The sequence below is a fragment of the Xenopus tropicalis genome, chromosome 4 (assembly GCF_000004195.4).
Source record: "Xenopus tropicalis strain Nigerian chromosome 4, UCB_Xtro_10.0, whole genome shotgun sequence".
Taxonomy (NCBI): domain Eukaryota; kingdom Metazoa; phylum Chordata; class Amphibia; order Anura; family Pipidae; genus Xenopus; species Xenopus tropicalis.
In genome coordinates, this window is record NC_030680.2 from 45,060,626 (window position 1) to 45,072,958 (window position 12,333).

The following is a 12,333-nucleotide window of genomic DNA, read 5'->3' on the forward strand; positions in this document are numbered from 1 at the left end:
TTGCGACAATTCGCGCAAGTCGTAACGCTACGAAAAAGTTGCGACAATTTACGAAAAAGTCGTAACGGCTATGAAAAAGTCGCGACAATTTACGAAAAAATTGCAAAATATCGATCATTGCGGAAAAAAACGCATTCAGACGCTTTTCGGACGTTCGTGGATTAGTAAATGTGCCCCTATACATCAAAGAATCTATATGTTTGGGTTGTTTTGTTGATTAATGCCTCAAGCCAATCCATATGGAACAGAAAGTGTAATTTGTTTGGAGTACGGCTTTTCTGGTTGCCATGGCCAGTTTTTCTGCTAGTGCTTTATTGGCTTTAGTTACTTGTTGTCCCCCTTCTAGTTTGCTAAAGAGGGCCCATTCAATGTCTGGTTTGAAATTTCATGGTCTCATGGTGTGTGAGTGGAGTTTAAGGATGTGCTAGTTATCGGTGTTTGGAATGGATATATAATTGTGTGGGTAATTTAGATCTAGTCTAATGAGTTTGTGGATGGATGCTGTGGAGCTCCCTTTCATACATGATTCAGGGGGCTGGAAAGACCGTGGTCTGTCAGCGGCTTGCATAATTAGAGGTACTGGGTTTGGAGAAAGGGGAAATTGCAAGTTGCTTCTGTAAATGTCATGGGGGAGAGTTTTCTATTGAGTATGTCTCTAATACAGTCCTCCTTGTTTCCATTTTGTGAAGATGTTAGCCATTAGGCTACTAGGGAAGATTTGTTTCCTGTCCTGGGTAGATATAAGGAAAGGTTTTGAGTGACTGTGTTTGTTTCTGATTGTGCACCAAGCTTTCTATGTATGGATGAATAATGGATTGCTTTTTTGGTTGGTTGGTTAATTCATTTGGTGGTAGGTGAAGCAGGGAATTGAGATGGGATGTTTCCATTAGGATGTGTTCAATTTCTAAATTGCTATATGTGTTGGTGTTATATATCCAGTCCCCAATGTGACATAAGAGGGCAGCTGCGTTGTAATTGTGTAGGTTTGGTAAGTGGATGCCTCCATTTGTTTTTATTTGTTGAAGCTTGTGCCTTCCCATATGAATTCTCAAAATACTTTATTAGCTAGTTTGCAGTCTTTCTGTTTGAGGTAGTAGGGTAGCATCTGGATCTTATATAGTAATGTGGGAAAGTACATTATTTTTATGAGATATACTCTGCCCAGGAAAGTTAAGTTGGCTGCTTTCCAGTTTGTTAGGTCATTATTATGGCTTCATTTGCTTCTGGCCACAGTGGGAGGTCTTGTATTGTGTTGTTGTTGTACAGGTCTAGGAGGAGCGGGGTTAGTACTGGTGCTAGGTTTCTCTCCTCTATCGTCAGTTTTGTTAGATGTGCTTTTTGTAGGGATTTGATTGCTTCTGTGGGATTATCTGCTTCCATGGTGTAAAAGGATTAGAAATATTGTGCCATTTCTTCTGTTATTTGTTTTATGTTAGTGAGCCAGCCTTGTTTTCCCTGAAGCTTGTATATGTAGGGTTGTGGGTTTTGTCTTTTTGCTATTTTTGTCTGCTTTATTGTCTCGTCTGAAGTATTTATTGTGTTTGTAATCTAAGCTCAGTTGTGCTTTCTCGGTTAGTAGTGTAAGTCTGAAGTATTTATTGTGTTTGTAATCTAAGCTCAGTTGTGCTTTCTCGGTTAGTAGTGTATCAAAAAGATGTTTATTTCTTTGTAGTTTTTTTGGGTTTCTTTATTGTTGTGGTTTTTTAGTTGTGTATAGGCTTGAGATAGTTTCTGTTGGAGGGTCATGTATTTAGCGTTAAATTGTTTTTCTCGATGTGCCAGGTATGCAGTTATTTGTCTGGATGACTGGCTTTGCGGCTGCCCATAACAAGTTGGGATTTTCCCAGTGATTGAGGTTATTGCCTATATAATTGGCTAAGGAGGTCTTGACAAATTGTTTAAAGTCCTCATTGTGAGAGAAGTATGTGAATGGGAATCGCCAGTTGAATGATCGTTGTTGTGGTAGGAAATTTTGTATGTGTAGATATTAAGGCGTGGTCAGAAATTATTATGTCCTTTATTTTGGCATTTTGTATATGGGGTAAAAGGGACTGAGAGGTGAAGATGTAATCTATGTGAGATAACATTTTGTGGACTCCGGAGTAGAATGTATAATCTTTTGAGATTGGGTTCATGCATCGCAAGGAGTCGTACATTCCTATGTGTGTGCATAGTGTTTTAAGATGTTTGGCCTTAGCAGTAAGTAGTCTGTGTGAGGGGTGTACCTGAGTTGTCTATAAGTTTGTCCCATGTTACATTCATGTCTCCCCCAAAGATTATGTGCACTGCCTCCCAGAAGTCCAGTCTTTGCAAGAGATCTGTGGAAAAAGTTTGGCTATTGTCATTTGGAGCATATAGATATTATGCAAGATTTTTGGCTATATATAATAATATAATATTAATAATCACTCCTCTTACTAGAGTTCCGGTCCTTTTGAGAAGCAGACAAATAACCCACACCAATAAGTGTATATTAAAATGAATATATTGAATAGCAAATCAATGGATTGTTACAATTAAAGAATTAGATAACACAAAACAATATATATACATTATTTACATTTACAGATTAATCACTAAGTCTACATCATCATAGCTACCGACAGACACAGAACATGGTGGTCTGGTTCCTTTTCGCTAACCAGTTGATCATGGCTTCCTCTGGTCTGTTATCACATCCTGCCCAGTCACTTCCAATGCAGTTCCCAGATCCTCTCTCTGGATGCTCCCCCAGGCGCTCCTCCCCCGGTGCTCCTCCCAGGTTCTTCCCCCAGGTTCCTCCTTGACTACTGTCCAGTCCAGATTTATACACCTTTTCAGCCACTGCCCCCACATACCAACTGATCAGATGAGGTTGATAAGAACCACACCTTGCCCATTCAGTAACTGTTGAGAAGGCTTCTCGCATACAGTAATGAGTTTTTATGGCTCCTGTAGCAGACGTGCTGTCCCACCACCATCTACAGAACAACTCGTTGATATGGAGATTTGGCTTTGGGTGTGACTTGGACAACTGGTTTAAAGTATTTAGTAGAACTCACACATACAATGTGTATAACACATAAATATGTATAGAGACCCGAACACATATGTATATAACACAAATAATGGCACCCAAGATGAGCAATTTCTTACAATTAGCAATAATGTATTTGAGGTTTGATATTTCTACTTGCAGTAAAAGGAATCTGCCTTGTTTGTCCTTGTGTGATTTGAGAATTTTGTAGCAAAGTGTTTTATTAAAGATAGTTGTTACTCCTCTAGTTTTTTTGTTTTTTGTATGAGGCCTCTAAGCATTCCGCAACCCCAATTATCTCTCAGGGATGTTTTATCTTCTGTATGCCAGTGGGTTTCTGTGAGGTTTTTCTTTTTTCAACCTATCAAGGACCTTTCTTCTTTTGAGGGGAGTATTGAGGCCTCCTAAATTCCAGAATAGAATTTGTATATCATGTATAATGGATGTAGTACTCGCCATCTGGGATCTACCATATGCCTTTTTTTTTTTACCAAAGAAAAGAGTTGGATGAGTTTGAGAGAGCATTCGGCTCTGTCCCAGCGAGCAGGCACCAAATACATTTGTGTCCAGAAATTGGTGAACTATGCTAAAGAAATACAAAAAACAAAGCAGTATGTCCATTTTTTTGTGTTGCTCAGATTGGGGTCTGAGCTATTACTCAGGGTTGTATTAGAGGGGAGGAACTAAGAAGATGTTTGCAAGCGTGCAAGACTGTTTAGTTCCTCAGGGTGTAAATCAAGGTTAGTGCCTAGTTGGCTCAGTCTGGTTGTTGTGGTGAAGAGCTTGGGCTGCTGTTTGTGGTTTCTCCATTTGTGGGGAGCCGGAAGTGTTTCATTGCTTTCTGAGGGTCTTCAAAGATATATGTTTTCCCACTGTCTAGTACTCTGAGTTTGGCTGGATATCAAAGAGAATTTGTTTCCCGAGTCATATAAATGTCAACAGATGGGGGTGAAGTCTCTCTGTTTGGCTGTGACTAGAACAGAGAAGTCCTGGAAGAGGTAGAGATGGTGGGTCTCAAATTGAAGTTTTTTGATCTTCCAGTAGGTCTCCGAGATTTTTTGTTTATCTGCATAGTTTAATAGCTTGAAGATGACTTGTCTGGGTCTAGATCGCTCTTCCCATGGGGGAGGACCTATCCAATGAAATATTTCAATTTGGTAATGATTGTCTTTAAGGTGCATTTGTAGAGTTGCTGGTAGCCATTTTAGAAGGATATCTTCAAGTTTTTTTTGCCTTTTATGGCTTCCGGAATTACCACTAGGCAGAGATTGTTTCTTTTACTTCTTTTCTCTAGGTCATCCACCTTATCAGTGAGGATTGAAATTTGCCGTTCATCAATCTGGTTTTGTGATTTTGTGAGGTCATCTTCCTCTGTGCTCTGCTTCCTGTATGCACTGTGATTGATTAGAGGACTCTTATTAGAGTTCATCTAGTGTCTCTTTTATATTTGCCAGTTTTTGATCTAGCAGAGGTGCCAGGATGTGGACCAGTTCACTTGTGGATGTCATGTCTGTGGGATCTTGAGGGCTGGCAGGGGACGTTGGGGTTTGCTGTGGAGATGAGGCATCTGGAACAGACGCTTTGTGTCTTTTTTTCCCCTTGGTACCCCTTTGGGGAAGTGAGGTGGAGTGACCTAGGTATTTTTCCATGGGTCTAGGTTGGGATGACCATAGTGGAGTCAGTTTGGAAAAGCCTTGTAAGGGTATTGTTTGAAGCTAATTTAGATAGCTTTCCCCTGATTTTGGGGCTGGTTAAAATGAAATCTGGAGTGCGGTATTACACTGTCCACATAGTTACATAGAGATTTTGTACATGGCGGTTAGTCAGGTGCTGCCACTTTTGAGATGAGGTTCTGTTTGAAGTGTTTGAGCACCTTATTGTTGGCGTATAGTTAAATTGGGTTACAGTATTGAGGTACAGTCACGTGGTGTGTATCCGTGGGTTTGTACCTGCTGAACTTAGAGTGCAGGGTTTTGATGATAAGATCTCTGGGTCAGAATGTCTTTCAAGTGAGAGTCTTAGTAGCCCCCAGAGTTGCCTTGTTGTGTTTAAGGGTCTTTTAACTTGTATAGAGGGGGCACAAGTTATAATGGGTCCTTGCCCTTTTCAGTTGTGTTGCTTAGGCTGTGTGGGTTGCGTTTATCTGTGGATAATGGCAGCATACCTTGTCTGGGACATGAAGCCAGGAAGGCCACGTTTGGGTACATGTCTCTGGTGGGTGCTTTGTAGATGCTGGGCTCGCGGTGCTTTGCCCTACAATTTTCTCAGTGCCGCTCCTGTATGGCGTGGTATGTGTGCGTCTCAATATGGCCGCCTCAGGTGGGGCGCAATATTCATGCTGCGGCCCTTGGTATTGGTCTTCTGGTTCTTTATCCCCGTTGTTTATTGCAGTCCACTCTTTCCGGAGTCCTCCAGTGACTGGGCAGTGATGGTGCAGGAGATCTCCTGTATGGCGCGGTGTCCATGCATCTCAATATGGCCGCCTCAGGTGGTGTGCTATATTCACGATGTGGCCCTTGCTAGTATTGGGCTTCTGGTACTTTGGCCCCGTTGTTTGCTGGGGTCTGCTTTTTCTGGAGTCCTAAAGTGAATGAGCAGTACTGGTATGGGAGATCTCCCGCGTGGGGCAATGTGGAGAGGTACGTCCCAATATGGTCACCAGGGATGGAACAGTTTCAGTTGGCTTCCAGGCCAAGGACCTCCAGGAAGAGTGCGTCAGTCGTGGTAAGTCTTTAGATAAACCTGTTGCAAGGTAGACTGTCAGGTCCCCGCTCCAAGGGGATTGAGTTTGTGGAAGATAGGGCTTCAAGGTTTTCCTTGCTCAAGGTCTGTGGAGCTCTGTAAAAGTGCGGCCACTGCTTGGTCCCGCCTCCCAGAAGTCCCTCCAGGAAGATTTTTGTACAAATCATTCTGAACTGAGAAATTCAGATGACTGGTTAAATGTCTTTAAAGGAGAAGGAAAGGCAAAATCTATTAAGCACACTATTAAATAGTACTACTATTGCTGTGTAAAAACGCTATACTCCTGGCTTGCCTAATGAAAGAATTACAGAGATACACATACTAGAACTTACATACTTGTTTCAGTGAACGGCGCCGCCATCTTGTCCAGCGTGTCTGTATGGGCTGAAAAGCACAAGCCAGCTCCCCGCTCCTGTCACAAAGTTTCTGCAGCTCCACAAACCCTCCGCTCCTCCCCGCTCCTGCCACAAACCCCCCCAAGCTCCACAAACCTCCGCTCCTGCCACAAACCCTCGCCACTCGCAGCACCTGCCCCCCCGCTTCCCCCTCCTGCTTGTCACAGAGCTCAGCGACGCTGCGTCGCCATGGCAACCAGACGCTTCTGCCCTCTGCGCATGCGCCGCCTGCAGTAACAAGTCGCTAAGTCTTGGAGGAGCGATGCATTATGTGAATCTTCTCTACCCAGCTCAGCATTTTTTTTCTCTGTTTGGCTTCTGATCTTCTGAAGGGGGGGAAGTATGGGGAGACTTAAGGACACTATTGAGACAACTGAAGGTATGCCTGCAAGCTTGGGATTAACTCTTTATTAGCCTTTCCTTCTCCTTTAATAATAACAGCAAGTTCAGTTAATTTGACTTATTACTTTAGCAGTTTGTTTGCAAGTTTCTGCAATCTTTCCAGCTCACTACTATCTATCTCATATATACATCAAGGTCAAGTACTAACTGGTGCATACGCTAAAAATGGAGCGACTGAGTGACTTCCTATTTTCTAAATCCAGGTTTAGCTATAACTGACTCAGATGGATATCGATGAAGATCGATAAGGAACTTTACTTTACTACATGAATGCAATCTGCTTAAATATGACTGACTCGTTACGATTTGGAGAGAGTTCAATGTGCCTATTGGTGAGACTCCTCCTGCTTTAATATGTTTTGCATGTAAACAAAATTGAAAATAAAGAATATACAAAAAAAAAAAAAGATCTCCACATCCTTCTCAATTAAGGAGGCCTCCAATACACTACCATTTAATGTGTAACTAGCATTTATGTTATTTCTACCAAGTCCATAAAATTTCATTTATCAACAGTTAACCACCATTTGCCAGTTTGCTGCCCAATTCTATATTTTTTTCAAATCTCTTTGCAAAGTCAAATAGCAATAACCAGCATGGAACTTATGGTATTGAACATATTAGTATCATCAGCAAAAATAGAGACAGTGCTTACATTGCCAACCTCAAGGTCATTAATAAACAAATTAAAAAGCCAAGGACCAAGGACATACATGACATCTGCCAGTCACTGCACACACAAGGCAGATTTCATTCATAAAATTCATTTTCTAGCTAAATCCCACCCCAACCAGATGCCCTTCATGTTAGTTACAACACAAATTGGTGTTTTCTTAACCATAATTTTTCTGACAGCCTTAGATTTAGATAAAGTATGTAAGTGATACAGTAGGTGATTCTTGACTAAGTTAAATCCTGGGAACTGCTGGTTAGTGTGACACGCAAGAAGATTTACTGATACCTGTTCATTCATCAGCATATTAAATTAGCACTAATATTCGCTTTGAATTAGGGCTGTGTTTAAATTAGTGCTCATTTTCTGGTGTAGTTTTGTTCCTAAGTCATACAATGTTAGAGGTATGTGAAACCTCAACATTCTGCTCACACACAGCTATCTGAAGCATGCAAATTACATCTGTATTTACTGGCCTTATGCAAACATAATGAGTAGAGGATTTATATTAGTGATGAACTTGTTTAAATATAAAGTTGTAAATAAAGCACAATGAGATACATTAAACTAATCATTGTGGACATATTTATAATATGCCCTTTCAGTACAATAATGAATTTCTGGTAACATTTCTGATAAAATTTATATTTTATGGTCTGCACAGTAGAACTGAATTCTGTAAATGATGCACGGTTTTCTATATAATTAACTCTGTTAGTGATAAGTAGCAAAATAATAGATTAGCAGATTAGATATATCTTTTAACATTTTTTAACTTATAAGAGCATATTTATTATATCTTTTCATGACTGCAAGGGAGAAACTGGGGTATACAGCAGAGGCACGTTTCTGGAGTAAAATAAAACAGTGGGTGTAGCAGAGATCAGCGGGGTGCCATGGAGAGTTTCATTCGGGTTGACCCCATGATTATGTTATTCAAGTTTGGGGGGTGTAGCATCAAAGCTGTAAGTGTGGCAGCAGTTTGAAAATCTTCCCTTTCAAAATCAATGGGAAATGTGGGGTGTTGGGAGGGGCACCACAAAAAGACGGGGGGGCGGGATCGCTTAGAAAAGCACAAGCAACCTGCTCCACTATAGGGCAAAGAAGTGTGGAGAGTTTGGGTGTTGTACCCCAAAAACTGTAGTGTTTAGAAAATGGGGAGGCACTAAGAAGAAGAAGAAGAAAAAGCAGAAGAATAAGCTGAAGTTGAAGAACAGAATGTTGGGTTTTTCAACCCAACATAATAAAGAAGAAAATTTAGAACTGAAATGCTATAAAAAGGTACAAGAATTACAATCCGAGTGCAGACACAGAAAGAGTTTTTGTTTTTTATAGCTTTCGTTAAAAATTTTATCGCTTCTTATTTTTTTGGACTTAAAGCGTGATTCACTAAAAGAACACGTGACAAAATTTAGACGCGATGCTGTTTGCACACGGTATTAACGCGCAAAATTCTGCACGCAAGCATTACATGTCATATACCACATGAATAACGGCATTTCCTGCAGTTGCGCTGTGAGTGAAGAGATGCAGAGCGCGCAAGATACAGGTGCACAACGCAAGGCAACACAAGCGATGGAGAGGAGGGATGAGAGCGAGTGGCAGGCTGAGAAAGGTGGCAAAACACCAAGGTAGGCTGGGGCCTGAGGAATCTCATAGGAGGCACAGGCACACTGAAAAACAGCAGCAGAGGCCAAAAAGAAAAAGCCTACAGGAACCAAGCAGGTTCTACATGTCAACCGACACCACCAAAGCTGCAGAGGAAGGGACACTTGACAACCCACTGCTGCAAGTATTCCCACTTCTGCCCTGTCACATGGCTCCAGCAGTGACACTGATGGAGAGAGGCCTGGCTTCATCAGCAGCCCAGATGTGTCTGATATGGAGGGCACAGATAAGGAATATCAGCCAGAGGAAGCTAGTGGAGAGGAAAGTGAGGAACTCACCCCCCCATCACCAAAAAGGAGCAGGAAAAAACAGCAAGAGAGCAGGCTCCGAAATCTCAAATTTTTGGAATTTGAGAATGAGGTGGAGAAAATTGAGCCTGTGTTTGACACAATCATCGGCAAATTTGCTGCCAAGACACCGACAGCTCAAAAAAACAGGGCATGGAAGGACATCACGGACCATGTCAATAGTGTTGGGGTGTGTCTGCGGAGTGTCCAACACTGCAAAAAATGCTATCAGGACATAAAAAGGGTCCTGAAGAAAAAGCTGGCAGAAAACTCCAGATACAGGTAAATATCTTACATCTTTCTATTTAACATTTGCTTATCTGCTTTTCTCCTCAATCTGCTTTTCCTTTTGGCTTACTGTCTTTCCTTCCTTTTTGGCTTCTAATAATAAATATTTCACAAAATAGTTAATGCCCTGTACTCTCCTTTATGAAGGAGGATTATTGTGGAAGCATTGTTTAATACAGAGTATATAAGGGAGAGCCGTGGGAGTTAGCGAGTCCACTTAGCAGCAACTTGCAGCATTTAATTAGGGTTGGTGTCAGAGCATGCCTTAGTATTGTTACACTTGAAAGTAAAGGGAATTGATTGGGGCAATAATGAATAACAAAAAGTGACTGCGTTGTTATGGCTTGCTTATTGGAGGCAACACAATAAAAGCATTCATATATTTTATTTAGGTCTGGAACTGGAGGTGGCCCTTCCAAGAAAGTCTTTTTCAGCAGGTATGAGGTGCAGCTCATGCCTTTTATACATGGAGAGAGCGTGTGTGGTGTGGCCGGCATCTTTGATTCCGATAGGAATGTCGGCAAAGGTAGGTGTAATGACATTAATACAAGTGTATTTACTCTTGCAGAGAAGCGTAATATTAATGTAATACAATGTTTTATAAAACAGATTCAGACAATCGTCATTTGCTTCGCTTCCAGGTATTTTTGTTACCAAATTTTGTAGGATATGTGTTTTGTGTTAGGCTTGTGCAATGGCATGAGAGTGAATTGTGTCCGTGTATATTGCAGGTGTTTCAATTACAAAAGTGCAGTGTATTGCTAATAAGATAGGTGTGTTATTGGACAAGTGTGTCTTGCTGGGTTAGGTGCAGTCAGTTCATCTTGTATTTTTGGACAGTCAATCTTTTCAACTTGATTTTGCCCTTGCACTCTGTATGGCAAAACATTTTACCTTTTTTTGCTCATTTGGAATGAATCAATGTCCACAAATAGTTTTTGCAAAATAAACTTTGTCATGATGATGGCCCCAATGATCAATGATAAGCATTATTCTCCATGAAGTGTGCCTGGTATCATGAACATAATTACAAACATTTAAATAATTTATTTTTCTTTTTTCCAAAAGGTGGCCAAAGACGCTCTGCTGGACAGTCCTCCTCTAGTCTGCTCCACTCCCCACAATGCCATCCTGAAATGGAAGAATATACATTCAGTGATGATGCTAGCGAGAGACGGTCTGGGGAATGTAGCAGTGAGGTGGCTTATTTTTGGAGGATGAGCCTGCAGAAAATCCCCCACACCATGTCAGACCCATGGCCAAAACCAGCACATCTCATGTGCCCCCCCCCCCCCAAACAATGGACCCTGAGAAAGATAGGTTCCACAGATCCCTAATAAGGCATAACAAATCTTTAATGAAAAAGATGGACACATTACATGTGGACTTTTGTGTTGCCACTAACGCCTATAATGAGAGTCAGGCATGACACAATGCATACAAGGCCGCTATATTAAAGTACATGTAAACCCCACACACAAAAATTTAATCAGTGCACAGCTTCTTTGAAATCTTTCATTACCTGCCACACTGGTTGTCCAGAGGTTAATAGTAAGGCTGCAACATCCCCTTAATCACTTAGATTTCCTTCTTTCCTGTAACCCACTTGGCCCCCACCCTCAGGAATTTGCTTTGGCTGTTGGCTTGTGGGCATGCTCAGTTGTTCTAAGCTCAGATTACCAAACATGCCCCCCAGTCTAGAAGCCAGTAAAGAGATGGCATTGCTGGTTCCCATAGAAACTCCGCTTTAGCTGTCTGTTTCAATTTTTTTCCTTCCAACCAACTCTCCTGAGCTCAGCTCAAACAAAGCAAAATTTCTGTCAGAGACAGTTCTGCCTGTGTGAGCCTGTATTCTTGCTGAAATGTATGCTGAATAAGGGTCTGCGTGTGTAGGCTGTTTGCGGATTTAAATGTTTCTAATTATGTATCAGAGGAAAAATGGCCACCATGTGAAAACTGCTATTTTCTTTAGGAAAATGTGATGGTGCTGGCAAACGCAAAAAAAGCATGCAATAAGCTTTATCGCCCTTTAGTGAATCGGCCCCTATGTGTGTTTAGAACTTCCTGAAGTGGTGGAAATTAACCCACAATGTGCATTATACAATTCATTGCTTTCAACTAATTTCCAATCTAGAAATAAATACAAAATGGCACAGCAAAACTCATATACTATTGCCTTAGGTGCAAATGCAAAGGCAGCAGTGGATACAAAATTACAGTAATTAGGGTTGCATGCATAGAACCCCATGTGTTTATGGGCCCCAAGGGGTATGCAGCCAGTGCTCTGTTCCTTGGTTTAAATTTAAAGTGTGGCATTTGGTAGAGAGTGCATCCCTAAACATATGCCATACTGTAAGAAGATCTAGGTGGTGCTTCAGGGTTCTCAAAGTACCACCTACCATTTGCTTCCTCTCAAGCTCCTGCTCCATGCTAGGATCACATAGAGTTAAGCCTTAGGGCAAAACCTGCAAATACACACATTACCCTGAAGGATTCCCAATTGTACTGCTATTGCCGTGAAACAGAAACTGAGGCTTTAGGATTCTCGAGGGGATACCATCATTGTTGTGCACAGCATTGAATTACAGACTTTATGCAGCCTGATATATTCAAGTTGTTAGCAAGGGGTGCAGCTGTTAATAATGAAGAAGGAAGTTCACAGTGCTTGCTGCATGGCCACTGTGTGTGAAGTCCATTGGCATGGAACTGCAAAGATGGAAATCTATGGTCTGCGATACCTTACACTTAATAAAAGCATTTGGCAATTTCAGGTCATAAATTTAAATAAAATTGCCAGTGCTTTTTCTAATTTATGTACTTAAAACACAATTGTTCACTCAATGTAATTTCTATGCACCTACA